Raw genomic sequence first — 15,153 nt, forward strand, 5'->3', positions numbered from 1 at the left:
CAAGTAAAAACATGTGGTATTTGGTTTTCTATGTTAGTCTGACTAGGATAATGGCCTCCAGCTCCAACCATGTTCTAGCAAAAGAAATGATCTCATTCTTTTTTATTATTATTTTACTTTAAGTTCTGGGATACATGTGCAGAATGTGCAGGTTTGTTACATAGGTATACATGTGCCATGGTGGTTTGCTGCACCTATCAACCCATCATCTACATTCGGTATTTCTCCTAATGCTATTCCTCCCCTAGCCCCCTGCCAAGAGCCACCAGTGTCCGATGTTCACCTCCCTGTGTCCATGTGTTCTCATTGTCCAACTCCCACTTATGAGTCAGAACATGTGGTGTTTGGTTTTCTGTTCCTGTGTTAGTTTGCTGGAAATGATGGTTTCCAGCTTCATCCATGTCCTTACAAAGGACATGAACTCATTCCTTTTTATGGCTGCATAGTATCCCATGGTGTATATGTGCCACATTTTCTTTTATTTTTTTTAAATTTTAAATTTAAAAAAATATGGAATGCTTCACGAAATTTGCATGTCATCCTTGCGCAAGGGCCATGCTAATCTTCTCTGTATCATTCCAATTTTAGTATATGTGCTGCCGAAGCGAGCACGCCACATTTTCTTTGTCCAGTCTATCATTGATGAGCATTCAGGTTCGTTCCAAATCTTTGCTATTGTGAATAGTGCTGCAAAAAACATATATGTACATGCACCTTTATAGTAGAATGATTTATAATCCTTTGGGTATATATCCAGTAATGGAATTGCTGGGTCAAACAGTCTTTCTGGTTCTAGATCCCTTGAGGAATCATCACACTGTCTTCCACAATGGTTGAACTAATTTACACTCCCACCAACAGTTTAAAAGCATTCCATTTATCCACATCTTCTCCAGCATTTGTTGTTTCCTGACTTTTTTATTTGTTTCTATTTCTGCACATATTCTTCAGCATTTGTTTTTATTTCTCCACATATTCTCCAGCATTTGTTTCCTGAGTTTTTAATGATTGCCATTCTAACTGACCACCATTCTAACTAATGGTATCTCAATGTGGTTTTGATTCGCATTTCTCTCATGACCAGTGTTGATGAGCTTTTTTTCATTTGTTTGTTGAGCCACATAAATGTCTTCTTTTGAGAAGTGTCTGTTCATATCCTTCTCCCACTTTTTGATGGGGTTGTTTTTTTCTTGTAAATTTGTTTAAGTTCCTTGTAGATTCTGGAGATTAGCTGTTTGTCAGATGGATAACTTGCAAAATTTTTCTCCCATTCTGTAGGTTGACTGTGCACTCTGATAAAAATATATTTTGCTGTGCAGAAGCTCTTTAGTTTAATTAAATGCCATTGGTCAATTTTGGCTTTTGTTGTCATTGCCTTTGGTGTTTTGGTCATGAAGTCTTTACCCATGCCTATGTCCTGAATGGTATTGCCTAGGTTTTCTTCTAGGGTTTTTATAGTTTTAGGTCTTACATTTAATTTAAGTCTTTAATCCATTTTGAGTTAATTTTTATATAAGGTGTAAGGAAGGGGTCCAGTTTCAGTTTTCTGCATATGGCTAGCCAGTTTTCCCAACACCATTTATTTAATAGGGAATCCTTTCCCTATTGCTTGTTTTTGTCAGATTTGTCAAAGATCAGATGGTTGTAGATGTGTGGCATTATTTCTGAGGTCCCTGTTCTGTTCCATTTGTCTGTATATCTGTTTTGGTACCAGTACCATGCTCTTTTGGTTACTGTAGCCTTGTAGTATAGTTTCAAGTCAGGTAGCGTGACACCTCCAGCTTTCTTCTTTTTACTTATGATTATCTTGGCTATCCTGGCTCTTTTTTGATTTCATATGAAATTTAAAGTCGTCTTTCCTAATTCTGTGAAGAAAGTCAATGGTAGCTTGATGAGGATAGCACTGACTCTATAAATTACTTTGGGCAGTATGGCCATTTTCACAATGTTGATTCTTCCTATTGGTGAGCATGGAATATTTTTCCATTTGTTTGTGTCCTCTCTTATTTCCTTGAGCAGTTGTTTGTAGTTCTCCTTGAAGAGGCCCTTCACATCCCTTGTAAGTTGTATTCCTAGGTATTTAATTCTCTTTGTGGCAATTGTGAATCGGAGTTGACTCATGATTTGGCTATCTATGTTGGGTACCAGCCCCACCATGTACATGGGTGCCCTTAGTCCCAGTGGTGATGAGGGATTGAGAAAAGGAAACAAAGGCAGAGACACAAGAGTAGAATTTACAGCATGGGTCCAGGGGACCAACTGAAGCATGGGAATTTGTTGGCCCTGAGGTCCGGGCCTCAAGCCCTTTATTATGTGCATAATCTCATTGATCTTATGGGCGTGGGAGGGGAGGGTGAAGGAGTAGGTAAGAGAGCTGGCTGGGAGCACTTGATATCTTTCTAAGACAGGATAAACTCTGAGTTTATCTCTGATTGTTATCAGGGTGTGGCTGCATCAGAAGTATAATGGATGAGGAGCCATGAGGTCTGACCACACCCAATGCATCATGGGGCTTTTATCTCCTGAGCATTGAAGACATAGAGCAATTAAAATCACTCCATATTCCGAGAACCTAGGCAGAGCCTGAGCAAAAGTTGTCCTAACACATATTTTCCAATGAACCAAGATTATACAATGTATGGTGAACTTTTTTTTTTTTTTTTGAGACGGAGTTTCGCTGCTCTTGTTACCCAGGCTGGAGTGCAATGGCGCAATCTCGGCTCACCGCAACCTCCGACTCCTGAGTTCAGGCAATTCTCCTGCCTCAGCCTCCTAAGTAGCTGTGATTACAGGCACGCACCACCATGCCGAGCTAGTTTTTTTGTATTTTTTTTTTAGTAGAGACGGGGTTTCACCATGTTGACCAGGATGGTCTGGATCTCTTGACCTCATGATCCACCCACCTTGGCCTCCCAAAGTGCTGGGATTATAGGCGTGAGCCACCGTGCCCGGCCTATGGTGAATTTTCAATGCAATCAATATGCATTTATATCATTACTAATACCAAAAAGTATTCTCTTGTGCAAATTTACTATATTTGGCCAGTGCTTTTTAAAAATAACTTAGATGTTTTGCCTTTTTAATTAGGTAAGAATGTGAAAACACCCTTAAATATGCTTCCTGAACCATCTGCATGATTGTTTTCTTTTATTAGATCCAAGGGGCATGCATGTTTGTTTGTTTCAGACAGTCTCTGTTGCTCAAGTTGAGTGCTGTGGCATGATCACAGCACACTGAAGCCTCAACTTCCGGGGCTCAAGCAATTCCCCTGCCTCAGCCTCTCAAGTAGCTGGGACTACAGGTATGCACCTACACGCCTGGCTAATTTTTTATTATTTTTTAGAGATTATTTAGAGACAAATTTCCTCTAAGTTGCTCAAGCTGGTCTCTAACTTCTGGATTCAAGTGATCCTCCCACTTCAGTCTCCTAAAGCGCTGGGATTATAGGTGTGAGCCACTGTGCCCCACCCAAAGGTATGCATGCTTTTTTTTTTTTTTTTTTTTTTTTTTTTTGAGACGGAGTTTTGCCCTTGTTACCCAGGCTGGAGTGCAATGGCGCTATCTTGGCTCACCGCAACCTCCGCCTCCTGGGCTCAGGCAATTCTCCTGCCTCAGCCTCCTGAGTAGCTGGGATTACAGGCACGCGCCACCATGCCCAGCTAATTGGTATGCATGCTTTTAAAGCCTCTGCTACATCTTGCTAAATTGCTTTTAAATGTTTAACACAATTTTAGCTCTCACCAGAAGTGTGTGTTTAAAGTCCTTTTTCTTGCCTTAAAGTATTATTGTTTTGGCCAGGCTTGGTGGCTTGCACCTATAATCCCAACATTTTCGGAGGCTGAGGCAGGCGGATCACAAGATCAGGAGTTGGAGACCAGCCTCGCCAACATGGTGAAACCCTGTCTCTACTAAACACACAAAATTAGCTGGGCATGGTGGCAGCTGCCTATAATCCCAGCTACTTGGGAGGCTGAGGCAGGAGAATCTCTTGAACCTGGGAGGCAGAGGTTGCAATGAGCCGAGGTTGTGCCATTGCACTCCAGCCTAGGAGACAGACTCCTTCTCAAAAAAAAAAAAAAAAAAACTAAAAAAAGTGCCAGGCGTGGTGGCTCACGCCTATAATCCTAGCACTTTGGGAGGCCAAGGTGGGTGGATCAACTGAGGTCAGGAGTTCAAGACCAGCCTGGCCATCATGGTGAGACCCCCATCTTTGTAAAAAAATAAGTAAATAAAAATGTTATTGTTTTTAAAATCTTATTTATTTAAAAATGTATTATTATTATATTTTTATTTTTTATTTTATTTTATTTTATTTTATTATTTTTTTTTTTTTTTGAGACGGAGTTTCGCCCTTGTTACCCAGGCTGGAGTGCAATGGCGCGATCTCGGCTCACCGCAACCTCCGCCTCCTGGGCTCAGGCAATTCTCCTGCCTCAGCCTCCTGAGTAGCTGGGATTACAGGCACGTGCCACCATGCCCAGCTAATTTTTTGCACTTTTAGAAGAGACGGGGTTTCACCATGTTGACCAGGATGGTCTCGATCTCTCGACCTCGTGATCCACCCGCCTCGGCCTCCCAAAGTGCTGGGATTACAGGCTTGAGCCACCGCGCCCGGCTTTTATTTTATTTTTTAACTTTTTTTCCATAACTACACTCAAGTCCAAATATTATTATATTTTTAGAGACAGGATCTTGCTGTGTTGCCCAGGTAAGACCCAAATTCCTCAGCTTAAGCAATCCTCCTGAGGCAGCTTCCTGAGTAGCTAGGAGTAGAGGCATGCCCCACTGTGCCTGGCTTATTTCTTGAACCATTGCCTTGATTATTTTTCAGTGCTCTACTTTAAGCAAACTTAGTTACAGATCCCAAAATCTAATATATCAGAAGATATCTATTCAAATTAAGAAGCATTGACTAAGTTCCTTCAATTACTCAGTGGAGAACAGAGAATTTCAAGTTTTCCATTGATATTCACTTTTTCTTCTATTATTTTTGAAATGTCTAACTCATCTCTACAAGTTTCTTTTCTCTTCTATTCCACCAGGCCCTCTAATACTTCTTTTCTTCTTCTTCTTCTTTTTTTTTTTTTTTTTGAAACAGAGTCTTGCTCTGTCACCAGGCTGGAATGCAGTGGTGCAATCTTGGCTAACTGCAACCTCCATCTCCTGGGTTCAAACAATTCTTGCGCCTCAGCCTCCTGAGTAGCTGGGATTACAGGTATGTATCACCACACCTGGCTAATTTTTGTATTTTTAGTACAGACGGGTTTTGCATAGATTTAGTACAGAGGGTTTTGCATGTTGTTCAGGCTGGTCTCAAGATTCTGGCCCCAAGTGACCCACCCATTTCGGCCTCCCAAAGTACTGTGATTACAGGTGTGAGCTACCATGCCCTAATGCCTCTTTTTTTTTTTTCTTTTTTTTTGAGACGGAGTTTCGCTCTTGTTACCCAGGCTGGAGTGCAATGACACCATCTCGGCTCACCGCAACCTCCACCTCCTGGGTTCAGGCAATTCTCCTGCCTCAGCCTCCTGAATAGCTGGGATTACAGGCATGCACCACCATGCCCAGCTAATTTTTTGTATTTTTAGTAGAGACGGAGTTTCACCATGTTGACCAGGATGGTATCCATCTCTTGACCTCATGATCCACCCACCTCGGCCTCCCAAAGTGCTGGGATTACAGGCTCCGGCCCGCCCTAATGCCTCTTTTTTTTTTTTTTTTTTTTTTTTTTGAGACGGAGTTTCGCCCTTGTTACCCAGGCTGGAGTGCAATGGCGCGATCTCGGCTCACCGCAACCTCCGCCTCCTGGGTTCAGGCAATTCTCCTGCCTCAGCCTCCTGAGTAGCTGGGATTACAGGCACGCGCCACCATGCCCAGCTAATTTTTTGTATTTTTAGTAGAGACGGGGTTTCACCATGTTGACCAGGATGGTCTCGATCTCTTGACCTCGTGATCCACCTGCCTTGGCCTCCCAAAGTGCTGGGATTACAGGCTTGAGCCACCGCGCCCGGCCAAATGCCTCATTTAAAAGTAAACTCTGATGGCCTTCAAAACCTAGCAAATTAAGACCAAATTCCTTAGTTTGGTATTCAAGCCTTTCCAGTTTTTTTTTTTGCTTCTTCCTTATACGTACCAACACCCCAGTAATGAAGCTATTCTTACCATTTCCTAAATACACCGGTGCTTTCCCTAATCAAAAGGGCCTTCTTCTCATTACACCCATTAAAATTAAAATTTATATGCCACCTTCTTTGTGATTCTCCTAAGCTGCATAGATTTTTTTTTTTTCTTCTTTGGAACACCTACAACATTTTGCATGCACCTCTGAATATTCTGCCTTGCAGAATTTTTTCCCTAACACTAGCCTATGAATGCCTTTAGGATAAGAAGTCATTTTTTTGGGTGAGAGGGACGGGCGGGGGCGGAACAGGGTCTGGCTCTGTTGCCCAGGCTAAAGTGCAGTGGCATGATCTCAGCTCACTACATCTGACTCTGGGGCTCAAGTGATCCTCCCGCCTCAGCCTCCCAAGTAGCTGGGACCATAAGCACTCGCCATGATGCCTAACTATTTTTTGTATATTTCATAGAGACAGAGTTTTGTCATGTTGCCCAGGCTGGCCTTAAATTCCTGAGCTCAAGCGATCTGCCCACCTTGGCCTTCCAGTGTTGGAATTACAGGCGTGAGATGCTGTGCCCGGTGAGGTCACTTTCTTAATCTTTGTATCCATTCTAAAGCCTAATGGGACACCCAAGTTATAGTAGTCCCATACCATACATACTTGCTGAATTCATAGGCAAAACGTTACTTCTCCTATTATAATGCAAGTGCACTAAAATAAGCATCTGCTTATAGAAAATCACTTTACAAACCTCCCATTATTTATTTTAATTAATTAATTAATTAATTAAGTTTTGTAGAGAGGAGGGCTTTTGTGCTGCCCAGGCTGGTCTCAAAACTCCTAGCCTCAAGAGATCCTCAAGCTTCAGCCTCCCAAAGTGTTGGGATTACTGGCATAAGCCACCACGCCAGGCCTACAGACATCCTATTTTGAGCAATGTGGTTTAATTAGAATAAACAATCCCTTAGTTTATTGGGGCTGAAAGTAATGAAATCATTAACAAACAAAAAGAAAATGGCCGGGTACGGTGGCTCACGCCTGTAATCCTAGCCCTTTGGGAGGCCGAGGTGGGTGGATCACCTGAAGTCAGGAGTTCAAGACCAGCCTGGCCATCATGGTGAAACCCCATCTTTAAAAATAAATAAATAAATAATTTAATTAAATTAAATAAAAATAAAATAAAATAAAATAACAAACAAAAAGAAAAAAAGAGCCGGGCGCGGTGGCTCAAGCCTGTAATCCCAGCACTTTGGGAGGCCGAGGCGGGTGGATCACGAGGTCGAGAGATCGAGACCATCCTGGTCAACATGGTGAAACCCCGTCTCTACTAAAAGTGCAAAAAATTAGCTGGGCATGGTGGCGCGTGCCTGTAATCCCAGCTACTCAGGAGGCTGAGGCAGGAGAATTGCCTGAACCCAGGAGGCGGAGGTTGCGGTGAGCCGAGATCGCGCCATTGCACTCCAGCCTGGGTAACAAGGGCGAAACTCCGTCTCAAAAAAAAAAAAAAAAAAAAAGAAAAGAAAAAAAGAGTAAACAATCCTAAGGCCTCTTTCACTTCTGGTGTATTATGGCTCTAAAAGCATCTAAGATAGTATAATATCTCATTTCAGCCCTTATGTGTAAATTCAGATTCCCCACAAATAGACCTTAAGATAAGGATTTGAGTGTAAACAGTTTATTTGGGAGGTGATTCCAGAAAATACCAGTAGGAGAATGTGGGGAACTGAAAAAGGGAAGGAAAGGCCACCAAGTTATGAAGCCAGTTGACACTGTGTTAAATGGAACCCTGGAGTCAGTGAAGATAAGTATTTTGAAGTTATCCCACCTGGGAAGGGTGCTGGGGTGTTTATAAACCAACTATGCTAGTCATTGTTTCAGGGCTGTTGCCAAGAGACCTTAATTCTCTGCATTTGCTGATGGCCTCCCTAAAGGGCCAGAGGCTTCTGTTGCCAGATCTTTGGCAGCTGGAAGTTGTTGGCATAAATACAATAGTCAGACCCAAAGGCGGGCAGGGGACTGACAAGGTCTACCATGTTTCAGGAAGAAATCTTAAATTATATATAGCTTTTAAAATTTGGGATATTTGGCCAGGCGCGGTGGCTCACGCCTGTAATCCTAGCACTTTGGGAGGCCAAGATGGGTCAGGAGTTCAAGACCAGCCTGGCCAAGATGGTGAAACCCCATCTCTAAAAAAAAAAAAAAAAAAAAAAAAAAAAAAAAAATTGGGATATTTCAGCATGTTTGTATGTAAGTTATATATGCAAGAGTTGGAGTGAAAAGGCAAGGAAACAAAACCTAGTGTGGCCAGAGGTGCAAAGTTCATAGAAAAGGCAGATTATATGATGAAAAGTATGGAAATCATTTAGAAACACAAAAAGTATAACTGTTAAGTCCAATCTAATTTTTAGTTCTCTGTAATCCTTAGGCCGATTTTAAATAGGCAACATGTAAGCCTTTAGGTAAATGAAGACTAGAACAAACATTTTTAAACTCTTACTTTTAAATGTTTCTATATATGCAAGTAACAAACCCATATTCAAATACTTCTCTAACCTAAATTTATCATCTTCCAACATCATCCCACTCCTCCCATTTACCAGTTATTTTAGGTTTCAGAAATGTTAAAGAAAAATTGTAATGTAAAATTTAAAAATACATATAGACAGAGAATAGGTAATATGTGCACAAGAAAAAAATTAAATAATACTAAAGAGCATACAGGAGTGGCCGCAGCAAATTTGGTTTGTAGCCGAGACACGGCACCAAAAAAAAAAAAAAAAAAAAAGAGTATACAGGAAAAAAGTAAATCTTTCCCATATGTCTTCCAATGTTCCTCCCCAAAGACACTCTTACTGATTTCTCATGTTCTCTGAAGATAGACTGTGCATATAACACACACACACACACACGTAGCATATGCCACAGACTATTCTGTATTTAAAAACAATTACTGCCAGGCGTGGTGGCTCACACCTGTTATCCCAGCACTTTGGTTGGAATGAGCAGTGCTGGGATTTGGGAGGCTGAGGTGGGCAGATCACTTGGGGTCAGGAGTTCAAAACCAGCCTGGCCAACATGGCGAAACCCCATCTCTACTAAAAATACAAAAATTAACTGGGCATGGTGGCACGTGCCTGTAATCCCAGCTACTCGGGAGGTTGAGGCACAAGAATCTCTTGACCCCGGGGAGGCAGAGGGTGTGCAGTGAGCACAGATTGTGCCACTGCACTCCAGCCTGGGTGATAGAACAAGACTTAGTCTAAAACAAAATTAAAAAAAAAATACAAACAGGCCGGGCACGGTGGCTCAAGCCTGTAATCCCAGCACTTTGGGAGGCCGAGGCGGGTGGATCACGAGGTCAAGAGATCGAGACCATCCTGGTCAACATGGTGAAACCCCGTCTCTACTAAAAATACAAAAATTAGCTGGGCATGGTGGCGTGTGCCTGTAATCCCAGCTACTCAGGAGGCTGAGGCAGGAGAATTGCCTGAACCCAGGAGGCAGAGGTTGCGGTGAGCCGAGATCGCGCCATTGCACTCCAGCCTGGGTAACAAGAGCGAAACTCCGTCTCAAAAAAAAAAAAAAAAAAAAAGAGATCGAGACCATCCTGGTCAACATGGTGAAACCCCGTCTCTACTAAAAATACAAAAAATTAGCTGGACATGGTGGCGCGGGCCTGTAATCCCAGCTACTCAGGAGGCTGAGGCAGGAGAATTGCCTGAACCCAGGAGGCGGAGGTTGCGGTGAGCCGAGATCACGCCATTGCACTCCAGCCTGGGTAACAAGAGTGAAACTCCGTCTCAAAAAAAAAAAAAAAAAAAAGAGATCGAGACCATCCTGGTCAACATGGTGAAACCCCGTCTCTACTAAAAATACAAAAAATTAGCTGGGCATGGTGGTGCGTGCCTGTAATCCCAGCTACTCAGGAGGCTGAGGCAGGAGAATTGCCTGAACCCAGGAGGCAGAGGTCGCAGTGAGCCAAGATCGCGCCATTGCACTCCAGCCTGGGTAATAAGAGTGAAACTCTGTCTCAAAAAAAAAAAAACAAAAAACAAAAAAACAAAAAAACAATTGCTATATCTTGGAGGATATTTTATAGCAGTATACAAATATTTGTCTCATTAAACAAAAGCTAGGCATTGCGGCTCCTGCCTTAATCTCAGCACTTTGGGAGGCTAAGGCGAGAAGACCACTTGAGTCCAGGAGTTCGAGACCAGCCTGGGCAACACAGGAGATTGTGTCTCTACAAAAATAAGGAGAAATTAGCCAGGAGTGGTGGCACATGCCTGTGGTCCCGGCTGCTCAGGAGGCTGAAGTGAGAGGATTACTTGAGCCTGGAAGGTAAGCCATGCTTGAGCCACTACACGCCAGCTTGGGTGAAAGAGTGAGAGCTTGTCTTTTAAAAAAAGCCAAACCAACCAAACAAACAGTAACTTTTTAAATCAAAAGCAAAAAACAAAATTGTTTCAGGGCCTAGAATAAATAGCTTCTAAGTGAGGGAGGCTAAGTAGATGAGGGAAATATCTATTCATTCATTCCTTCATTTACTGACTCAATATGTTTTGAATGTTTACCATATATGACGTGTACCATATTGGGTATTAGGAGAAAAAAAAATGATTCGAAAGAATTTCTACCTTTAAGGAGTTACAGATTCTTGGAAATATAGGTATGTAAACAATTAAGCAATTATAATACTGTGTGATGTGGTATTACAGTACACAGCAGCAACACAAAGCATTAAGTAATCAACTCTACTTGTGCCAGGAACAAATGCTAAGAGATTCATGGGCATTAGCTCATGTAAGACTCACCATTGTCCTATTAAATGCCTGTAGGGTTCCTTATTAGTCAAGGTCTCATTAGAAAAGTCCCCACAGTTAAGAGATTGCATTAAGAAGCAAAAGTTACCTAATATATGTTTGCCAATGAACCACAGTCATTTGTAAAATTCGTTCTTAAGCAACCCTCCTTACATAACATCTTTTTGTCCCCATTAATCTATTTGCAAATTTATTCCAAACTGTTCGAAAAGTAAAATTGAAAATCTTTTGTAAAAGATGTAGGACAGGGGCCGGGCGCGGTGGCTCAAGCCTGTAATCCCAGCACTTTGGGAGGCCGAGGCGGGTGGATCACGAGGTCAAGAGATCGAGACCATCCTGGTCAACATGGTGAAACCCCGTCTCTACTAAAAATACAAAAAATTAGCTGGGCATGGTGGTGCGTGCCTGTAATCCCAGCTACTCAGGAGGCTGAGACAGGAGAATTGCCTGAACCCAGGAGGTAGAGGTTGCAGTGAGCCGAGATCACGCCATTGCACTCCAGCCTGGGTAACAAGAGAGAAACTCCGTATCAGAAAAAAAAAAAAAAAAAGATGTAGGACATTCAGAAAGTCAGAGAAAACAATAATGAAGAGCTGCTCAAATCACAAGAAAAGCCACTGACAAAAACAAGCATGTTGTAGAAGTAGACAATAATTGTAGAAGAGAAAATCAACATCAGTGGTGACATAAACTGACACTTCGCAAGAAAATTATTTAAAAGGGAAAGGATAAAAAAAAAAAAAAAAGGAAAAGGATTCAAAAGTAAAACACTAGACCAGGTATGGTGGCTGTACAATTTGTTGTGATTCCTAGGCTGGGCACTGTGGCTCATGCCTGTAATCCCAGCACTTTGGGAGGCCAAGGCAGAAGAATTGCTTGAGTCCAGGATTTTGAGGCCAGCCAGAGCAACACAGTGAGACCTTGTCTCTGCAAAAAAAAAAGATTTAAAAATTAGGCAGAAGTGGTGATGTGTGCCTGTATTCCCAGCTACTGATGAGGCTGAGGTGGGAGGATACCTTGAGCTCAGGAATTCAAGGCTGCAGTGAGCCATGATCATACCACTGCACTTCAGCCTGGGCAACAGACTGAGGCTCTGTCTCTGAGAGAAAAAAAAAAGTAAAATATCATGCAAAAATGACCTTTTGGGGACAAGATGGAAAATTAGCATGTCTTCCTCCTTCAACCCAACTCTGAGGATGCTTACTGTAAGAAAGCTTTGGGAGTAAAAAGAGTTTATCAGTTTCTGAATGGAAGGAAATGGCATTCTGAACAAGTAAGAGCACCAGGGTCATGAAAATAGATATTCTGGATGAGAATTTACTTGTGTCTGTCTTTTTCTTTCTCCCCTACATTGAGCTGGGCACATCATTGCTTACTCTTTCTCTACCGTGTAGAAGAAAAATATCAGTAATACCAGCATCAGGCTAGTGCCCAGGCAATACTGGGGCAGTGTGAGAACCTGGAAGAGGTAATTACAAGTGCAGGCAGATTAGTTGGCTCCAACTGTTTCCTCTGGATCCTTCCCCACCTCCTCTCACCTCAAGTGAATGCAAAAAGGCAACTCTTAAGAGACAGAGCAGCGGTGCAAGCTTCCATGAGGGGCAGAGTTCCCTGACAGGAGGTGAGGTGGGAGTTATGGGCAGACAATGGGAGATGTCCAAACATCTGAGGAGTACAGGCATTGTACAGGATAAACAAAATGAAACTTTCTAACAGAATTAATAGACCAAGCACAACAAAAATTTAAAATAAACATATTAAATATCCTTTAAGAGTTAAGAGAGGATATTGGGAAAAGGAAAAAAGAACAAGAACATTATGCTGGGAACCAAACACACAGCCTGAAAGAAAAACACTCTTTGAAAGGAGTAATGTGAAAAATGAGTAAATACAGAGAACAAACTTGTGAGCTGGAAGATAAGGTCAAAAACTCTAAGAATTAAAAAAAAAAATTGTAAGGTAAAATAGGAAAGAAAATCCATATGGAGTCAGGAAATGGTAATGTTGAAACCAATATATGTAATATGAATTCAAGAAGGAAAAAAATGAAGGGGAGGGAGTATCTGGACAAATGACAAGAATATCCTGGAACTAATGGAAGGTGAAAGTCCACAGATTGAAAGGCTTGACAAGGTGCCTACAAGATAGAGAAGAAAAAAGCTCCATTTAGACAAATTATAGTGAAAAATTACAATATTTTAATAAAAACATTCAAACAGAAAACTTGGGAGAGCAGTACAATGAGCAAGTGTCTTTCACCTAGGTCCAACAATTACTAGCATTTTTTACAATATCTGCTTTTTCCTACTTTTTTGGAATCATTTTAAAATAAACTGCAGACATCAAACTTCACTCTAAATGCTATAATAGCTATAATATGCCTGTTGTAAGGATAAGGACATTCCCCTATATAACCACAATACAAATTCCCTAAAATCATCTTTCAGTCTGTACTCAAATTTCCCCACCTGTCCCCAAAATATGTCTTACACCTGCTTAATATGAACAAGAACTAATGAAGTTTCTCTCATTGCACTTCATTGCCTTTTCAGACTTGTAAGATGCAGAAAATATTGTCACATTTTTTCTTTGTAACATTGATTTTTTTAAAAGAGGGTAGAACTATTTTCTTGTGGAATGCACCATATTCTCGATTTGTCTAATTATTTCTTCATGGTGTCACTATCTAATCCCTGAATCCTCTATATTTCCTGAAAACTGGGAATTAAGACTAAAATCTTGATTAAGTTCAGATGAAAACAAGCTTGACAGGAATTCTTTATAGGCAATGCTATGAATTTCATAATACATCTTACAGAAGGCACATCATGTCACGTTTAGTGATGCTAAATTCAAACTCTGAGTTAAATAGTGAAACCATAGTTTATTCAGTAATCCCATACCAATGGACATTTGGGTTGTTTCTAATCCATTGCTATTACAAATTATGTTGCAATGAAACATCTTTGAAGTATATTTTTATATATGGAAATGTCTCTTCAAGATAGTTTCCTGAAAGTTGATTGGCATATATAACTTAATTAGATAATGCTAAATTCCTTTGCACGGGGTTGTACAATTTTGCATTGCCATTGGTAATGTATGAGAATGTCTGATAATTCACAGCCATGCTAACAGAATGTGCTATCACATTTTTTGATTTCTGACAATTTGATAGTTGAGATGAAATGATAGCTAAGGAATAATGTCTTAGTGTTGCTTTCAATAGACTTTCTATTACTATGAGTGAGCTCAATTATCTTTTCATATATTTAAGGAACATTTGCTATCTTTTTTTTGTGAACTATTTTCAAATTTTTTTTTTTTTTTTTTTTTTTTTTTTTTTGAGACGGAGATTTTGCTCTCGTTACCCAGGCTGGAGTGCAATGGCGCGATCTCGGCTCACCGCAACCTCCGCATCCTGGGTTCAGGCAATTCTCCTGCCTCAGCTTCCTGAGTAGCTCGGATTACAGGCACGTGCCACCATGCCCAGCTAATTTTTTGTATTTTTAGTAGAGACGGGGTTTCACCATGTTGACCAGGATGGTCTTGATCTCTTGACCTCGTGATCCACCCGCCTCGGCCTCCCAAAGTGCTGGGATTACAGGCTTGAGTCACCGCGCCCGGCCCTATTTTCAAATTTTATCCATTGTCCTATAATGCTTTTAGTGTAATCTTCTGTTTTTTTTTTTTTTTTTGAGACGGAGTTTCGCTCTTGTTACCCAGGCTGGAGTGCAATGGCGCGATCTCGGCTCACCGCAACCTCCGCCTTCTGGGTTCAGGCAATTCTCCTGCCTCAGCCTCCTGAGTAGCTGGGATTACAGGCACGCGCCACCATGCCCAGCTAATTTTTTGTATTTTTAGTAGAGACGGGGTTTCACCATGTTGACCAGGTTGGTCTCGATCTCTTGACCATGTGATCCACCCGCCTCGGCCTCCCAAAGTGCTGGGATTACAGGCTTGAGCCACCGCGCCCGGCCCCTATCTTCTGGTTTTTTAAAATTTTTAAATTTTTTTATTTTTTTTTTTGAGACGGAGTTTCACTCTTGTTACCCAGGCTGGAGTGCAATGGTGCGATCTCGGCTCACCGCAACCTCCGCCTCCTGGGTTCAGGCAATTCTCCTGCCTCAGCCTCCTGAGTAGCTGGGATTACAGGCACGCACCACCATGCCCAGCTAATTTTTTGTATTTTTTGTAGAGACGGGGTTTCA

At 41.6% G+C, this 15,153-nt stretch overlaps 1 non-coding gene across 1 annotated transcript; it reads right to left on the reverse strand.

Moving 5' to 3' along the window:
• Nucleotides 1–504: 504 nt before the first annotated feature.
• Nucleotides 505–612, reverse strand: LOC120360205 (U6 spliceosomal RNA). The gene has a single exon (XR_005576783.1). It is a non-coding gene; the product is annotated as a U6 spliceosomal RNA (small nuclear RNA).
• Nucleotides 613–15,153: the final 14,541 nt, after the last annotated feature.

This window comes from Saimiri boliviensis, chromosome 19 (assembly GCF_048565385.1).
Source record: "Saimiri boliviensis isolate mSaiBol1 chromosome 19, mSaiBol1.pri, whole genome shotgun sequence".
NCBI lineage: Eukaryota > Metazoa > Chordata > Mammalia > Primates > Cebidae > Saimiri > Saimiri boliviensis.